The sequence below is a fragment of the Podarcis erhardii genome, assembly GCF_964252035.2.
Source record: "Podarcis erhardii genome assembly, chromosome: 5".
Lineage (NCBI taxonomy): Eukaryota > Metazoa > Chordata > Lepidosauria > Squamata > Lacertidae > Podarcis > Podarcis erhardii.
Window position 1 is genome coordinate 85,196,528 of NC_138509.1, and position 19,375 is coordinate 85,215,902.

General features: G+C 43.3%; 1 protein-coding gene across 16 annotated transcripts in view; it reads right to left on the reverse strand.

Moving 5' to 3' along the window:
- MECOM (MDS1 and EVI1 complex locus) overlaps window positions 1-19,375 on the reverse strand; it is a 481,167-nt gene that overhangs the window by 80,823 nt on the left and 380,969 nt on the right. The window contains exon 1 of one of the 16 annotated variants that reach the window (XM_081862142.1): window positions 2,471-2,547. The exons of 13 other annotated variants lie outside the window; for them this stretch is intronic. The gene's annotated coding sequence lies outside the window, so the exon portion shown is untranslated. Of the gene's footprint in view, window positions 1-1,069; window positions 1,145-1,495; window positions 1,672-2,470; window positions 2,548-19,375 lie in introns of those variants that run through there. 2 more of the 16 variants (XM_081862139.1, XM_081862140.1) reach the window with 2 other exon arrangements.

The following is a 19,375-nucleotide window of genomic DNA, read 5'->3' on the forward strand; positions in this document are numbered from 1 at the left end:
CACCGGGAAGAAAACAAAATAAACAAAATAAAAACCAGCCCTTTCAGCGGTGGTGTGCAATTGACAAACACTTGTTTCCAAAGCAGACTCCTTATGGTGTCCTCGGTTAAAATAAATGGCACTAAGATCTGGCAGAAAGCAAAGAAGCAGACGCTTGGTTGCAAGGGCCAGTGCTCGCTGATTCGGGCCCCTTTCTGAAACTCAAGGCAGAGGAAAAATAAAAGGTTATGGGAAGAAGATGAGCCTTGCTTCCAAGCCCTTGTTTCCCTCTACACGCAAACCCTCTGACTCCTTTCTCTTCCCACAAATTTATTAAGCGATCCAACGGTTCAGATGTCCATACAAAGTTCAGCAGGTAAATTAATCAAGAGAGCTCCGGGAAATGTGGCGAGGAGAGAGGGGGGGAGGCACGTGGAGAGGAAGAAGGAATAGCTTCCCAGCTCCACACCTAATTCCTTTATATATAATTCGTTTTCGTGTTGACTTCCTTTCAACTCCAACTGTCACCAATGAATTAATTCAGCTATTGAAGTGTAAAGTTCAAGTCCAGGGTTTTAAGTTTGTTTCTCTTTTTTCCCTCCTTTCAGCCGTTGTGTTTGAACATTTTGGTGCACTTTCGGTAGAGACGTAAAACTTAGTGCGCTTAACATCGCTCGCTTCCCCTGCTTGCTTGCTTGCTTGCCTCCTTCCTTACCCGATCTGATGTCAAGTGAGTGATTTGCCCTTTTTTTTCGTGGAATATTCTAAGCTTAACTCCTGCTGGTTATTTTTAAAAGGAAAAAAAAAGATATAGAACTCCTCAGTCTGTCTGGAAGATTAAGTAAAGCAGAGGTATGGTTGCGACACGACTCCTCCTCAAATATCCTTAAAAGCAACACTTAAAGCCTATTGAAAATGCAACAAACGCTCCAAGAGTCACGTACCATTTATTCTCGTTTCACATTTAATTTATTTACTTCTGAAATAACTGCAGTAACAGTGATACAACAAACCTGCAATTGCAGATGCCTGCTCTTTCACTCTCCGCACCCCGCGACTACTACAGCAACATGGCTAAAGTAACCTTTACCTGAGGCCAAATCTTGCTTGGCAAGTATCTCGATCTGGGTCAGCTCCATCTTACCTGGGACAGCCAGGCAGGCATCCCCACCACCCATCCCGGACACGCATCTCGCACTGCCCCCCGCCCCGTCCCTCTGCCCCGGAGACAGAGGAGAGCCGCAGAGTGCGCGGGGAAGGTGGGGAGGAAGATCGCAGCTTAAGGTTTGTTTCTGTTTTCTTTGCAAGTGGAATCTGCAAAGGGGGCTGGAGAAGGAACCCAGGAAAGAGAGAGAGCGAGAGCGCGCCACCGAGGGAGGGAGAGAGGGAAGGAGCAGGGAGGGAGGGAGAGAGAGAGGCGAGGGGGAAAGTGCCCGGGCCACATGGAAACACACTTTTTGTTGTTGTTGTTATGACTAGCTGGCTTGAGCGATCGTCTGGCAACGGCTCCTCTTACCTTGGCCCAGCTCAGATCACTAGGTCCGCTGCTTCCCAAAACCCCTTCCTTTCAGTGGGAGAGGGGAAGGAAAAAAAAGAGGGTGGCGCATTGCAAAATAATAATGAAATAATAACAGCAGAGGCAATCAATCCTTCAGGCAGCTGCCAGCAACATCTCAAGAGGAGATCCGCCCCCCCCCCGACTTCGCTTGCACGCGCGCCCCCCCCCCACGCCCTTTCGCCGCCGCCGCTCTCCAAAGAAGAGTGTCGCCTCTGCAACCCGGTGGAGTCCCGCAGGCGCAGCTTCCTGACTTGCCTCCTGCAGCGTCCGATTTCCTTCTCCGGCATTTGGGGGGGGGGGATCGGGGGGTGGGAGAAAACTTTCCCCCCTCTCTCCTCGCCTGGAAACTTCTCCGGGTCCTTGAGGGGGCGCGGCGGGGGTGGTTATTGCGGGGTAGGGTGTGTGTATGTGCGCGCGATATTCAATGCGAAAGTGGCGAGGAAGGGAGCTGGTGGCGGGGCTTGGAAGCGGCGGGGATGCGGCGGCGGCGGCGGGGGGGCCAGGAGACGCGCGCCGATTGCTTTAATTGTCCCCATTGATTCAGAGCCCGGCGTGTTAATTTCTTCCCATCGCCTCGCTTGCCCTCCGGCTGCTCGGGGGTTGCAGGGCGTGTGTGAGTGTGTGTGTGTTGCGTCAAGAAAGTTATTGGGGGGGGGGAGGCGGAGGGAAGAGAGGGAGGGAGAGAAAGAGCGAGAAAATAACTTCCTTTTCACTTCTCTGCCGCTTGATCACAAGGGAGGAGAGAAAAGGGTTTGAGCGAGTGTGTGTGTGTGTAAGGGGGGGGGCAAGAAGGGGGGGAAGAGCGAGGTTTCCCCTCCCCACACTGCACACCTCTTCAGACCTAAGAGCTTCTTTTCCAATCGCAGACTCTCTTTGGAAAGGATCCCCCCCCCCCCGCGCGCTTAAAAAATAATATATATATTTAAAAACTACCTCCCCAGATCCCTTCTTGCAACCCTCAGCTGACAGGCGGTTCTCTTTCAGGAGCTGTCTCTTTAATGAGAGAAGGCGCTCTCTCCGGCCAGTGAGGGAGGGGGGGGAGAGGAGAGGAGAGGTATCTCCCCCCCCCCCACCTCTTCGCCGATCGGAAGCCAGACAGAGGCTCCTCTTTCAGTAAATTTTTAAAGTGACAGCAGCCTCCTCTGGCGAGAGAGGTCACAAGAAGGTCGCCCAGACAGAAGTCCTAGCCAGGCAGACTGATTACGGATGCGCCCGTCCCCTTTAAACATGTCAGTTTCATCCATGTAATCACCGGCCAATGGGGAGATCTTGGACGGAAGGAGCCCCCCCCCCTTTACTCCTCTCCACCCTCCTTTTTCTTTCTCAGGGAAGGGGGAAAGGGGGGAAAGAAACCCCATCGCCACCTCATTTTTTTGTTTCTGGTGTATTCAGAGAAAGTGCAACTCCCTTAACGCGGCGCTTTCTCTGGGAATGTTTATTTAGGGAGAGTTTTACACAAATCAGCAGCTCGCTCGCTCTTTTGCAAATTAGTATCGGTAGCAATAGCGAAATGAGTTGAAGTTCAGTATTTTAATAAGTGGGCTTGTTTGTTTACTTAGAAAAAGCGAAAACTGGTTGGTCCAATGGCTCTAAGGGTGTGATTGATCTATAAAGAGATATATAAATTCATCCCCACCTCCCCTAAGCAGAAGAGAGGTTAATAAAATTCTACATTTGCCAGCTTTACGCAGTCCTCAACAAACGGCTTTTCCCCCATCTCACAACCGTTTTCTGTGCTTCGCAAAACACTTTACTAGGGAGAAATTAGTAGTGTGGCTGGAGTTATTAGCCTTCTAATTTTGAGATTTCGTTAGTAGATTTCTGGTACAGGTTTCTAAACAGCTCTAAAGCTAAAAGCTTTCTCCCATGAAAACCTAGAAAACAAATAGTTAAGATGTATTTTGGCTCCCCTTGAGACTTTCCTACATATCACATCACGACCATAGTAATTGTAAATATACGTTTTGAGGGGTTGGGGATGTAGCACGTAAACAGCATCAAGTACTGCGTCCATTGTTTTTAAACAAAATTGGTGAATGAAAGGGCGAGCTAGTTAGCTGCAGGATTAATAATTTTCTCTCTCCCTCTGATATTGTATTTGAAACATATTGGGACAGCAAAGCGGTTTAAGCAGAGCAAAGTCGCGCACCCAAGTCAGCAGATTCTCAGCGAGTTCAACTTCAACTCTAGGTTTGATGCAGATTCAGAAGCATTGCGATGAACAGAAGCCGCGATGCGCGTCTGGCACATACACACGTACATAAACGCGCAAGACGGAGCCTGATTAATGAAGAGGGGGAGCAGGCGCGGCTCAAAGGGTTGTGTGGCGCTTGGATACACAGCTAACGTCTCGTAAATGCGAACATGTACAAACATCGGGGAGGAAACCCCGCACTTCGCCCCCCGGTGCCACTCAACTTTTCTTTTTTTTCAAGTGCAAATCAAATTCTCACTTTATAGATTAGGAGAAGGGAGGGCGGGGCCATCGGGGGCCGGAGGAGAAAGTGACAAAAGATGATGATTAATTCGTCTCCGAGGCCTGTTATCTGTGACATTGAACTGTTATTTCAGATAATGGCTATTGTTCCAGGAGGGGCGGGGGGAGAGGAAGAAAAGCCTCCCGCCCAGCAGTTGGGCAAAACCAAACGCTTTGTAAATAACATCTTCTCACAGAAGATACGTCCCAAGGTTCTTTCACGGGAAGGTTAAGTTCGGGAGTCTCCCCAGGTCCGATTTTGCTGTCCTTATTGATTTCCTGCCTTCGCGCAATTGGGTGCCATTCTTGGTGCCTCCTCATTCTCTTTCCTTCCTTTTTCCCTTTTGCTTTTTTTCAAATTTAGCCATAAATTGGAGCAGCTCGAGCTATGAGCTGTTCTATTTTCTTCCTGTCAGGATGAGGGATTTGTTTTATGATGCATTGTGTATTAAATACAAGTAATCTGGGAAACGGATTGCTCGAGCCCACATAGGCCTGATCACAGGTCCTGATAGGAGGAAGCTTCCTTTCCAACGCCACCGATCCCACGCAGCGCGCACCTTCATTCTCCCTTTGAACAAACGAGCTGCGAAAAGGAGGAAACGTCGGGGAATAAAACACACAGAAGCGGGGGCGGGAGGGCAGGGGAGGGTTAGAAACAGGCTCTGGCTAAATCATGATTTCATAGAAAGGATGGACGTTTTATACACATACCCACACAGCCCTGGTTTGGAAGGAGGAAAACAGGGAACTTGCGGCTCCTGGCCAGTAGATGGCGTCGCGCGCTGGTGTTAAAGCAACACGAGCCGCGTCGGGCTCGTAGCTTGCAGGTACTGTACTTTTCATCCAGGCGCTGGAGCCAAGGCGGTGGCTGGCGGCTGCTGAGAGTGGAAGGTATCGGCTGAGTGCTGCTCCCCAAGGGTGCAATCGAGAGCCACTCAAAGCAATGGGAGCTCTGCCACTGCTTTCAGTAGGATGCAGATTCCACCCCAAAGGAACTTCGCAGTGTACTTGGCCTTCTCACATTTCTGCCCCATCCTTCCTTCTCAGCGGCATTTTAGCCCCGCGGTTGGCCCTTGCGAGGCGGGTTAGGCTGATATTATTATCATGCCAATGCAACGCAAGGAAGGAAGGACCAGAGTTATTGCATTTCTCCTTGGGAGGCTCTCCTCCTTCACCTTCTCCGATATAGTGCATTTTAGTTGTGCAGTTTACCTAAGATATATTCATAGAATTGAAGAGTTGGAAGGGACCCCGAGGGTCATCTAGTCCAACCCCCTGCAATGCAGGAATCTCTACTAAATCATACATGGCGGATGGCCCTCCAAACTCTGCTTACAAACCTCCAACGTAGGAGCACCCACCACATTCACCAGTGTGAATGTGGCAAATACAACCACCATACAGCTTGGGGAGCTGTGAAATAAGGAGGACTTACTTCTAGATAAATATATGCAGCCATTGTTGCCTTTTGCAGCGTGACTCTAACCAAGTTTATAAGTCCCATTGATTGGGGCCTACTTCCAAGTAAAGTAAATATATTCAGGATTTTAGCCTCCCGCATTTTCACATGAGGCTTAATGTGTGTCCATACCTGATAGATTTATAATAAGAATGTAAGGTAAAGGTAAAAGGTAAAGGACCCCTGGACGGTTAAGTCCAGTCAGAGGTGACTGTGGGTTGTGGCACTCATCTCGCTTCAGGCCAAGGGAGCCGGCATTTGTCCACAGACAGCTTTCTGGGTCATGTGGCCAGCATGACTAAACTGCTTCTGGTTCAACGGAACACCATGACAGAAGCCAGAGCACACGGAAATGCCATTTACCTTCCTGTGGTAGTGGTACCTACTTATGTACTTGCCCCGGTGTGCTTTTGAACTGCTAAGTTGGCAGAAGCTGGGACAGAGCAACGGGAGCTCACCCTGTTGCTGAAAGGGAAGTGGCTTGATGACTAGGGAGCGAATGGCTACTCTAGAATGTCATGGCATAAGGAACACAGGCAGGAAAGGGAGAAAGAGACAGTGATGACCAAAGGGGCTCAATAGCAGACCAGTTTGGGCAGAACACATAGTAAGGGAGCCATGTAGAAGAAATATAGTTGGGCTGAGGTGGAGAGAGCTCAAAAAATCAGCCTTAGTCTTAAAGTTGGTTCAAAGTGCAATAGGATGCCAGTGTAAAGTCTACAGAACAATGTGATTGTAACAACAGAAGAACACAGTGAGTTTAGCAGAAGTGTTCTAAATCAGCTGGAAGAGGGATCAGAATTTGAAGGGTCTGAACCAGTGATCCCCCCCCCCCCCGAAAAATAGGTGCCGGTACTCACCATGTAGTTGTTGTTAAAAAGTGTGACACTTACTGTAACAACTAAAGAGAATTACTGGTACTGTGTACCCTTGAGTACCCCCAAAAAATATCACTAGTCTGAACACTATCAATGGTTAGTGTATAGAAGAATCTTATTCTATTTTTGTTGGACAGAAAAAAGCACATACCAGTTTGACATCCAGTGCATGAGTGTGTACAACCAGCATGTTACATCCATCATGATAGTGCACAGAAAACTGCACAATGGAGAAGTTTACACCAAATAGAAGCCCATCACAATGGGTGGCAGTTACTGTCCTGCAGTTCTCAGAATTGAGTTAGCCCTGGATTGGCCTACCAAAGCGCCCCCCCCCTTCCATTTCCTGCTGTGCAAGAGTGGTGGCAATAATGAGTGGTGCTGTCAGGGCAGGACTTTGGGGCAGAAATTCAGAAGCGCACTCAGCAGAACGATCAGGAGGACCTTCAAATGCAGCAGGTGTCGCTTAACACATTTTTAAGTAAGTGATGTAATTCACATGACCATCCTCCACAGCAATTAGCTAAATCCACTAGCAATGAAGGGTGCAGGAAGAGCCTTACAATGCTAACAGCATAAATTCTATGGAGGTTCTCTCAGAAGGAAGTCCCATTGTGTTCAGCGGGGCTTATTCCCAACCATGTTTCCATAGGATTTATGCCTTAATACACATTAGCGCATAGTTAAGAATTGTACAACTGTCACAAAAGAAGGAACAACATGAATGCTACTGCTTTATTATTAATCGCATGTGGATCCCAGCCTTCCTCCAAAGATCACTGGATGGAACATGGAGGTTTTATCCTTTTTAATCATACGTGCATACATAATTTTATTTGTATGTCACCTTTCCACAGTTCAAACCATGCTCAAGGCAGCTTACAAGCGTTGCATACATACTGATTCTAACACTGCAGCCCTTGCCCTCTTTGTAGCAGCTGTAACATTCATTCTTTACATGTGATTCAGCATGCTTACACAGACCATCTCCCCTCCAATGCCAGCTATGCCACTCCAAACCTCAGGGCTTATTGCATATTGCAAGTTTCCCACCTATACCATCATTATTCGGCTTGTCGATAATGGATTCTGCACTTGGCCTCACTCCTGGATGCAACTGGTAGCAGCAGTGGCATGGCAGACGCCATGAGGCATGAGCACCTGGCAATGTATGAATTACTCCTTAACAGCAGGTAAGAGAATGAGCAGTTTGAACTAAGCAATTCAATCTGCAAAACTCACTTCAGCTATGAACCATCATGCTATAGGCAAACCACTCCCAGGTAACCTAAGCCCTCTTCTGTATGTATTCACACTGGTCTGCCTTAGAGGAAAGAAATTCACAAATCACCTTGGCTCTCCATGCTATGAAATGTTTTACATCAAAGATGTGTTGGTGACATAGCTATTAAAGATCTACAAAAGATTCATTGTTCAGATGTTATCAGCAATACTATTTTTTCTCACATTTATCCTTTGTTATCGTTATCTCTCCCTTTCCTCTCTTTGTCTTTCCCTTAACCATATCCCAGAGGATACAATTATTGTACCTCAGAGGAGGAATGACCGCTGGGAGGAACGCAGAGAGAATAAATGTCATGGTACACCTGCAGCAGCCTCATCTGCCTCACCCATATTGGTCTCTACAGTTAATAGTTTGCATGATATCTAACATTTATATTATGATTCAGATAGCTCAAAATGCTCTATACATGTTATAACAACAACAACAACAACAATTTATTACTTTTACCCTGCCCATCTGACTGGGTTGCCCCAGCCACTCAGGGAGGCTTCCAACAGAGTATAAACGAACATAACAAAACATCAGGTTTTAAAAGCTTCCTGATACAGGGCTGCCTTCAGATATCTGTGGGAAGTCATATAATTGTCTAACTCTTTGACATCTGAAGGGAGGGCATTCCACAGGGTGGGTGCCACTACTGAGAAGGCCCTCTGCCTGGTTCCCTCTAACTTAACTTCTCACAGTGAGGGGACCACTTGAAGGCCCTTGGAACTGAACCTCAGTGTCCGGGCTGAACGATGGGGGTGGAGACACTCCTTCAGGGCCAAAGCCTTGTTCTGACACTAAACCCCTAAGTAAATAGGTCAGTATTATTATTCCTGTATTGTAGGCTGAGTAGTTGTGGTAAGTTCATGGCAGAGGCAAGAGACAAACTGTAAGCAGCTTTATTTGGGGAAACTCAGTGGGGTATAAATTAAATTTATTATTATTAATTATTATTATTATCTGTAGCATTACAATTGCAATACATGATTATAGGTGAAGAGAGGGAAGCTTGTTCCTAATGCAATTTCTTTTCCTTAGTGGTCAAAAGGAACACTTGGGAGACAGCTTCCCCCATTTTCAGGTAAGTACCGGTACATTTGCAAATAACTTGAAGCATGGGATGCTTCCCAGAAAAAAGAGCTCATTTTTTCAGAGTATGTTCCATGTTGCTCAGTTTCCTCACTGCTTAAAAAAGATCCAAATGCATCCTTGGATTTATCTTTATCAGACACCTCTGTGATGTGTTCAGAGTTCCAAATTTTCCCAGAAAAGCCACTGGCTGTACATCCCAGTTTTTTTGTTTTTTTTAGCAATTGTTTATTTTACATAAGCCTCTGTAATAGTAGTGGCAGTAAGGCATAAGTACTGCAGTCTGCTAGCTATTCCCACCAGAATGTAAACTGATGCCTCTTTTAAGCCTTTAAACTTCATGGCTGTCCCCGAAGTAAAAGTTCCTCTAATGGAGACCCTATGGGTATGGTGCATTCCAGCACATCATTAAAGCAAAAAGAAAAGCAGCCCAGGCAAAGCCAGATGAAATAACTGCACTGTCCACTTTTAATAGGCTTCCTGGGGAGGACAGCCGCTCTGCAAGCGGACAGGGCTGAAAGGGGAAGGGGGGGCTGGAATTCAGACAAGTAGCTGGTAGCAGAGTTATTTCTTCTTTAAATACCATAGTCGTTGGATAACAAGCTCACCTTAAAATCTCACCACTATCTTTTCAGTAAAGCTAGATTCCAAGTCGGAAAGAAAGGAAGGGAGCTCACTGGTTTGACTGTGCGCTAATTCACTTTAAAAGTTAGTAGCAGACCCTTTCTGAAACCAGTGCCCAGATAAGATTTTAGCAAAATTGTCCTTATATTAACTGAGAAAGATGCAGACCTAGTTTTAGATGCGGCAACCCCCTGCCAATAAGATGCCTAACAAGGAGTGCAAAAACCTGCATTTGTCCAGTTCATATTTAGACATATTTATATATCCCATCCATTCTTTTTAATGAACTCCCTCCTAACTAACAAAACCTTAGCGGCTTCTTTTTCCATACAGCCCCAAAGACAGAGAGAGAGAAGAGAGGAAATTAAAGGGGTCTTTCTTTCTTTCTTTCTTTCTTTCTTTCTTTCTTTCTTCCTAAATAAAAAATCTCCCTTGGTCTGGAAATGGGCCCAACTGAAAGCATGTTAATCTCCACCTCAGTAATTTGGTTCTTCTGGAGAAGACAGAAGCCCCTGCTGCTGTGCCCTGCACTTCATAAATCACATCTTTATGTGGACAAGGTCAGGGCACCTAACAGCTCAGACATGGGCCCTTTGCAGTGGCTCGAAGGGCTCCGGCATGTTTATTCTCTCGCTCAGATCTCCGAGGAGTAATCCAGCACGCTTCTAATTACTTTTGATTATTTTCATTTGCAAGGGTCAGTCTGGGCTCTGCCAGGACCGCTGGAGGCCTGATTTTCTACATCTTTTTTGGGACAGTGGTGTAGGCTTTCAAAATTAGCACCCCATTATTGTCCAGGAATCCAACATGCTAGAAATGGTCAGATCTCACTATAGCCCCCGATGCTCTGTTAGCAACCAGCTTGTTCCCCTGACTTAATTAAACTTGGAAACAGAAATAACTGCAAGATTTGGTACTCATTTGAGATTTTGATCTGTTTACATTTTAGGCAGCACATTTGGAGTATGGTCCTGCAGTGCACAACGACCAAAGGCAAATCACTGTTTTTCATTTACGTATTTATTTAGGAGATGGCAATATTTTTGCTTTGCTTTTGACTGTAGGCAACATTAGCCTGACAGCCACAAAAAGCCATTATTGAAACACCAAAGTGAAACAATAGCTATCCAGGCAATAGCTGGCAATAGCTATCTGGTGTGTGAGTTTGTGTGTGTACATGTTTGTCTTAAAAACATAGTTGGAGTGTCATGTGGACGGCAGGCACCGAGCATTACTTTGAATGGCATTATTTCAGACTTCTTAAAGCAGGAATCTTCGAACAGCTCCTTTGGACCCATCCTATTAAGGACTCAATGTTTCTTTAAAATCATTGTTCTCCTTTGCTCTTTCCTGGGTGTGACACTCTTAATGCTTAAACACTAATCAGCCGAGTATGATAGTCAAATAATCTACATATTGTTTTCATAGTTATCCTAGAAACACAAGTGTGTACATAGGATTTATATGATGGTATTCTTTCTTGACAGTCATCCAACAGAGTTACTCTGATGGCTGCAGATGCATGTGTTCCAGTTCAGGAAACATTAAACAACCATCCCAATTAAGAGAGAGAGAGAGAGAGAGAGAGAGAGAGAGAGAGAGAGAACCCAAACTTGAATTATGAAGATTAGTGGCAGCTATAAAAACTTACTAGCAATCAATATTCCTTTCTATATGTAAAATGCAAGTGACTCTTCCAAAACATGATGTTTATCTCAAAACTATGGCCAAGTTCCAAAGAATCACACAACTAGTTGTAGCACCTAACACTTTGGGTTTCTGCATTTCAAACAGCAGATCCCCCATGTCACCTAGCAAATCTATTTTGAAACTCAGAGAACTTTCCAAAACAGTTTGAGATGTAGAATAACAGTCCTCTGTGAGAAGAGGGGAAAGGCAATCATGGTACAGGATATGTCCAAACACTTTAGTATGCCCAAAGCAAGTGCAGATCCCACCCCTTACAAAGAATATTCTGGTAAACAGTAAGTGGAGGTCTACTTACAAGGATGCATGAGAAATTCAGTCTTTGCAAATTCCAACACAAACTGACCTGAACCACACCTCATAGACTAATGTGCAGACAGGAACATGGATTTCAATGGCAATTATACTTCCCAAGTTCCACTGCAGTTTGTTGGCTCAGAATATGTTTAAATTGCATATACTGAGATATTTATTTTTTAAAAAAAATACAGATTTAAATGTTTGTTTGCTTTTAATCACAGAGTAATGCAGAAACAGGACAGGACAGATTAAATGCTAAACAAATATGATGCAGATAAGAAATAGATTGTTTTGCTTATTCTTAGCTCTTCCATGCAATCCTGTTGCAACAAACAACTGAGTGGACCAGGGCTCAACCACCCAGTCTAACAAGTACTACCTTTGATGGGGAATTGCTGTTAAATAATAATAACAATTTATTATTATTATTATTATTATTATTATTATTATTATTATTATTAATCCGTCCACCCCAGCCAAGACAGGGCTCAAGGCAGCTAACACCAAATATAAAATAATTGATTGAAATACAGCTTAAAAAACAAGATTAAAACACAACATTAAAACATTAAAATGCAACCTCATTTCAGTGGAAACTCAATCAAAAACTTTTTGGGGATAAAAACGTCTTCACGAAGGCTAACTATCCAGACTGGTCCTACACGGGCCAGAAAAAAGCCAGGGAAGTCCCCAAATTGGAGTTCCAACACAGAAGGAGAAAACTGCTACCAGTGATTTCTGTCCCCAACAAGCAGTATTATTAGACTTCCCATCTAGTGGCTAAGGCTCAGTGGCACCTACTGGATGATTTCCTAACATGTGGCACAAGATGGAGGCCTGACTTTCTACAACACCTCCGCAACACCATTTTAAAATTTCTAGGCTCTTAATTATTTTCTTACCTTAAAAAACAACAGCTAAGGGTTCATCTATAACTACATACATAAGTAATGTAGTCTCCCTCAGTGATCCTGAAATTCATAGAATCATAGAATCCTGGAAGGGACCCAAGGGTCATCTAGTCCAGCCCTCTGCAATGCAGGAATCTCAGCTAAAGCATCCATGACAGATGGCCACCCAACCTCTGCTTAAAAACCACCAAAGAAGGAGAGTCCACCACGTCTCATGGGAGTCTGTTTCACTGCCGAACAGCTCTTATTGGCAGAAAGTTTCTCTGAATTTTCAGTCGTAATCTCCTAGCGGGTAGCTGCTACCAAAGAAGTATAGTGAACTCCTTGTTGCATTATTACATAACAACCATCTAAAGCATATGTCTGTGAATTGAGCCAATGCCCAAGGAGAATTTGAACTTGGGTTTCCCAGCTCTTACCCCACAACCAGGCCCCAGCAGCCGTGAAAATGCATCTGATGTTTCAAGTTACAGTGGTACCTCAGGTTACAGATGCTTCAGGTTACAGGCGCTTCAGGTTACAGACTCCGTTAACCCAGAAATAGTACCTTGGGTTAAGAACATTACTTCAGGATGAGAACAGAAATCGCGCAGCGGTGGCACGGCAGCAGCGGGAGGCCCCATTAGCTAAAGTGGTCTTCAGGTTAAGAACAGTTTGAGGTTAAGCATGGACCTCCAGAACAAATTAAGTTCTTAATCCAAGGTACCAGTTTACAAGAAAGAAGATTCATACTAAACATCAGGAAGAACTTTCTGACAGTAAGAGCTGTTCGACAGTGGAATGGTCTCCCTCGGGAGGTGGGGATTTTTAAGCAAAGGCTGGATGGCCACCTGTCATAGATACTTTAGTTGTGATCTCTACATTTCAGGGGGTTGGACTAGATGACGCTCAGGGTCCTTCCAACTCAACAGTTCTATGCTTCTATAATTCTATGTAATAGTCAATTAGCAAATAAAAGCAATTCTAAACTTAACAGAGTACATCAACAAGATGGCAAGTAAATGCCGACTTTTCCAGCACATTAGAATTCTGCTTAGCAGAATTGTTCACAATAAAGAACTATATGAGTGCATAATTAGAAATCCAGTGCTAACGACTGTTACGGGTGGCTGACCACTCTGACACAATTCTTAATATAGTTCACTTTTCAGCTATATATTCAATAAACAGACATGAGCACCTGTGGATTTTATATAGCAAAAAACCAATTTATCACCCAATAAAAGTCAAAAACTTGTTTTAAAATTTTCAGGTGTTCATTTTACCATTTCAGGTGTGCTCCCTAAGTGTAGGCAGGTTCTTTCTGAAACTTGTAAACTTGTTTGATCCAAAAAAATCTCCTTGGAGTGAGGCAAACACAGGAAAAAACTATACTTAAAATTTATTTTTTCTACATTTTCACCAGTTCCATGGTAAAGAAACACAGCTATTTTTATCTGATTTGACTGAAATGGATCATAAAAAGGCATTCAATTAGAATTCATATTACATTTATTGGAATTAAAATTTCAAGCTGAACAGAAAAAGTGATGAACTAACGTTGTTCCTGATGAATCGACTCATCATCTCAGCAACCTGAACATTTCAGAAGTGTGAGTCATCCAATTGTTCTTGAGAGAGATTTAATTACAATGATTAATTCTTCTACAGAAAGGCACTGGCCTAAAACTTGATAGAAACCTTGCTAAAGGCAAAGTAAAGATCAGCACAGTCTGCAGAATTATTACCACAGAGCCAAGTTGTGACAATGGTGCTAAATATCATTTATATTTGGCAATGAAATATGGAATTGTTTGTTACAGGTTTGTTAGACCACTATACATGGGCTAAACCTTAGCAAATCCTTGAGATTTGGAACTTGGGTAGCATCAATGCTAAATTGTAGCAATAGTGTCTTAAGCTTTTAGGTCTATGTATGCTTAAAAAGGTAAAGGGGACCCCTGACCATTAGGTCCAGTCGTGACCGACTCTGGAGTTGTGGCGCTCATCTCGCTTTATTGGCCGAGGGAGCCGGCGTACAGCTTCCGGGTCATGTGGCCAGCATGAGTAAGCCGCTTCTGGCGAACCAGAGCAGCGCACGGAAACGCAGTTTACCTTCCCGCCGGAGTGGTACCTATTTATCTACTTGCACTTTGATGTGCTTTCGAACTGGTAGGTGGACAGCAGCAGGGACCAAGCAATGGGCGCTCACCCCATCGCGGGGATTCGAACCGCCAACCTTCTGATCGGCAAGCCCTAGGCTCTTTGGTTTAACCCACAGCGCCACCCGCTTACTTGGGAGTAAATGCCATTGATCCTAGGACATTACTTCTGATTAAACATGCATGGTTTGTATCTTGTCTGTGCCATAAACTCAACTAGGTGGGGGGGGGGGGAGGTTATACTGACCTACAACATTATTCCTGTGACAGTCTGGTTCTCTGCCCACCATTATGCCATTATGCCACATTGCTTCCTAAACACACAATTCCTGACTAAACCCTGTCTAGCTGTGAGATAAGGGAAATGCGGAAGCAGGGAACTGCCCTAGCATTACAGTTACATTGGGTAATTGTCATTACAACCAACTGCTTATTTGTTCTACAGTGGTACCTCGGGTTACAGATGCTTCAGGTTACAGACGCTTCAGGTTACAGACTCTGCTAACCCAGAAATAGTACCTCGGGTTAAGAACTTTGCTTCAGGATGAGAACAGAAATCGTGCTCTGGCGGCGCAGCGGCAGCAGGAGGCCCCATTAGCTAAAATGGTACCTCAGGTTAAGAACAGTTCCAGGTTAAGAATGGACCTCCAGAACGAATTAAGTTCTTAACCTGAGGTACCACTGTATTTTTATTTCTTGAGAGTGGTCTGTTTGTGAGAAAGAAGCTGATGGAATACTGTGGCATTGTCTTCCATAAGCAGGAAAGCTCCAACATGTCTCTCAGTTGTTGTAGCTTATGAATACACACAAACACACCCTACAGTCATATATCCTGGGAGCTGAAGTTTGATGAGGGAGCTGAGAATTCTCTTTTTCAGATCTCGAGCTCCACTCACATAACTACAGTTCCCAGAGTTCCTTTGCAAAAGGGAATATCTGCTAAACCAATTTAGCTCTCTAGCAAAGATATACACACTGTACTATTACATTCTACAATAGCCTAGCTCACCAAATTATAAACAACTCTCTTTGTTCAGTTTTCAGGTTGCTGTAGCACAGTAAACAGTTTGAAATCACCTGCAGTCTTGAAAGAGGTGATAGTATTTGCTCCCATAATGCTTCTTGTAAGTCTAATCATTTGGATTCCACTACAGTTTTATTATGTAGTTGATTATGTGGTTTAAATTTATTACGTAGTCCTTAGCCTGCAGTTCTTAGCGTCCTATATATAACAATCTCCCAAACATAGCTTTTCATACTTAACCCTCACAGTCTTGCTAATCTAAATTACATTTCTCTTCTCCATTTCTGTGTCCTTTCAGTTCTTTCTTCATAGAACACATTCATAACTACTCACAACCTCTTTTCCCCCCCTAGTGCAACAAGACAAGTTCTTTAATCTCTGGCCTGCTAAGTAATCTCACCAATGAGCAGCAATATTTCCTGTCCCACTTGTGGTTATTCCCACTAACTCTTGAGCAATAGACAAGTTAAATTGGAGCATCTCAGCCACTGTTATTCACATGATATATAAAGATCAATATGTATTGATTTTATAATTTTGATTCATATCTGCACAGCACTCTACAGCCTCTCATAAGAGTTTATTTATCAAACCTTTCCTACCACCTTGAATGCTGGCCAGAACTTACTCAGGCGCTTCAAATCTAACGTGATCTCTCTCTCTTTCTCTCCTGGTTCTCAACTACTATCTTTATTTTCTTTGCCAAATATTTGCCTTTAGCAAGTCAAAGGCACTTATTTACACCCAAGTACTGCTGACGTCAAAGAGGGATCTAAGATTATAATTAGGCTCTAATGGCCTGGTATCTGGAAGAACTCCTACTTCTTTGGAATATCATAATATTTTACCAAGCTAGTTCTCACTGTAATAGTAACATCTAAAGTTTATGAGCTGCATTGGCATACCACCTAACAATAGGACTTAATATGGTATGGTTTGGGAGCTGGAATTTTAGTTAACTAGCTATTAATCGCAATATGGGAAGAAAACTTGGAATCCATTTTCTATGTCCCAAAGTTCTCTGTTTATGGGATTGTGACAGCAATATTGCCAAAAGCTTCAGAAATCAACTGCTCATTACTTTAAAAATGAAATGCATTTGCTGTGTTTAAAATATTTGGAATCCAATTCATAAAAGCAATAAATTTGGTAGTAAAATTATTCCAGAACTGTGCTACTCTGTTTTGAAGACTTCAGGAGATTCCAGGGGGCTGAATGATTATCCATGAACAAATACCGGTACTTCCCAAATATATAAAACTAACATATCAGCAAGGTGACTAGGCTGAAACACTTCTTCCTGACATCTAGTTTCCTATCTACAAAAAAAAATTATCTCAACTTCCGAGTTGGCGCCTCCAGGCAATGGCGGAGTTCCTCCGATCGGGAGGAATTTGCTCCGTGGAAATTAGGGTCTGACTGCCACGGCGAAGGCGGAGACCCGTTGAAATCACAGGCAGGAGAAGCTTGTGAACTTGGGATTCGGCTGGCACCTTTTGCGCCTCCCCTACTCGCGGGGAAACCCTGATTTGGGGATCCAGAGTGAAGTGGGGTGAGCGGCGCGGTGCTTTGAATTGACTGCTTCTTTCACGGAGTGAAGCCGCATTGCTGTTGCCGGAGAGCGCTGACTTTTTCCTGTGGACAATTTGACTTTAAACAACTACCCGTGAGTAGAACGGAAAATTGGATCTTTAAATTCATTAATTTGGCATCGAAGCGGGAAGGTTTTAAACAGGAAGTCCGCCTTCCTCTTTTGTAAATAGATTGAAGCAAAGACGTTGCAAGTTAAAGCCTTGGAAAGTATTTTGTAAAGGATTAAATCTCCATCGGTTAAAACTGTTAAAAACCCCCCTTGGAAGCAGGAGAAGAGGGGGGAAATTTTGGACTTAGTGAGCCTGCAGGAGAGAGTGAAAAATTAAATTACCACTGCTCTGAACCTGGAAAAGGGCTGCCAGCAGAATTAACGTTTTGGGAGAGTTCATTGACTGTGAACGGATAGCATGTTGACAGATGGCTAAATAAGAGAAATATATTGTTTCCATTGTCCTCTTCTGTGTTCAAAAAGGAGGAAAAGTAATTGAAAATTGAAACTAACTTTATATTTTAAAATGCGCATGAAAGGATCGATACAAGTGGAGACTGTTTCCCTCTAGAGGGAGCTTTTGAAACTGTTACAAGAGTGGGTTTTTTCCAGCCAGCTGCAAGATAAGAGCTGTGAGAATCAGAGATTGACCTTGGACTTTAAGAATGTTGACAGAAGGAGCTTTAGTGACTGTTTTATGTAAGATAAGCTACTCGCTGGAACAGCTTCACAAAAAGACGGATGTTATGAATTCCAAACTTGAGAACTTGGAACAAAAAGTGATAAATTTGGGATAAAAAGTGACCATTAATACAGAAATTGCTCGGGATTTGATACAGGAAACTACTTTGACAGGACAAACTGGGGAGAAGAAGGAGAAAGTTGTGGTTGTTGAACCTAAAGTAATACAAGTGGAAGCCCCAGCCTTTCAGAGGCAAATCGAGGACTATAAGTGGAGGCCTCTTATGAATGAATATAGAAAAAGTCAGAATTTGAAGATTGGAGCCCTGCCTGCACTGGAGAAGGAAGGTTGGATAGACTCCTTCATGCAGGGATTTATTGACCTTTGGGTTCTGAATCTGGGTCAGGAGGTGATTGGAGTTGTGGGGGTCTTTGGATCTGGAGGAGTCTTGAAACATGATTTGAGATATTGTATGGACCTTGGTTCTAGCTGTGGAGAGTTGGCTGGCCTGTCGAGAGGGAATGGGGGCATGGCTGGTTTGGGGCCTCCCCGATACTTGCTCTTCAGCATTTTCAGCATCAAAGAGTATGAAGAAGAATTGCAGAAGGGACTTGGAAAAGATTTAAGAGCCTCGGACAGAAGATCTCCAGGTTGATGAACTATATGGAATGGATGGAAATGATTGGCAGAATCCGAGACCAGGGAGAAGAGATGGTGGTAGAAGATTGGGAAAGTCTAAAGTTTGTACATAGAAATATTGTAAAATTAATGAGTGTTTGAAAATTGTTGGAATGAAAATTTATGGCTTTAGCAGAAATGCTATAAGGAGTTAAGTATAAATAAGTATTTTAGTATTAATGGAAAATAAGGTTAAAAATATGTTAAGACATTCATAATGATAAAAATAGAGAAAGATGGAAAGGATTTGCTGAAACAAGTAACAGAAGTGGAATACAAAAAGGGAGGTGAGAGGAAGTCGATGAAATAAGGGAATGAAAGATAGACTAATGAAATGGTATGCTATATGTTTTTTAAATTGTTGTTGTTTTGTTTTGTTTAATTTAGTGTTAAGGTTGTGTTTTGTATTGTTTATTGTATTGGGGGGTTTTTTTGTTTTTTTTTTTCTTGTCTGCCGTAAGTTTGAAAAGTAATAAAGATTATTTTTTTAAAAAATACAAATAATTTTTATCTCTCCCTCTCCCATGTGTGTGTTCCTCTTCAACCAGGTCTTTGGCTGATTAACGTCCCATCTCCTTTTAGCTGCTTTTGTTGGAGGCAGTGGGGGATTAGTGGTTTGGTTTGGTTTGTTCTTGTTTTTATTATGTATTTCGTGTTTTTACCTTGTATTTTTATGATGTGAATCATCCTGAGATCTACACACACATATACACACTGAAGAAGAAGAAGAAGAAAAAGAAGAAGAAGGAGAAGAAGAAGAAGAAGATTCAGTTATGAAGTTCCCCATCTGAAGTTATTCCTGGATGGAACCATATAATAATAATAATAATAATAATATGTTAATAAAAGATTAGCGCCAATTCTCGAGATCTTTGCCAGTAAGTACCCTTGCTTAAGATCATGTTGGAGTTGATTCAAATGTCCCTCTAAACTCCATTTACATGGGGAATGATTTGCAGGCACCTGCTATAGTTACACCACCAAAATTAAGGA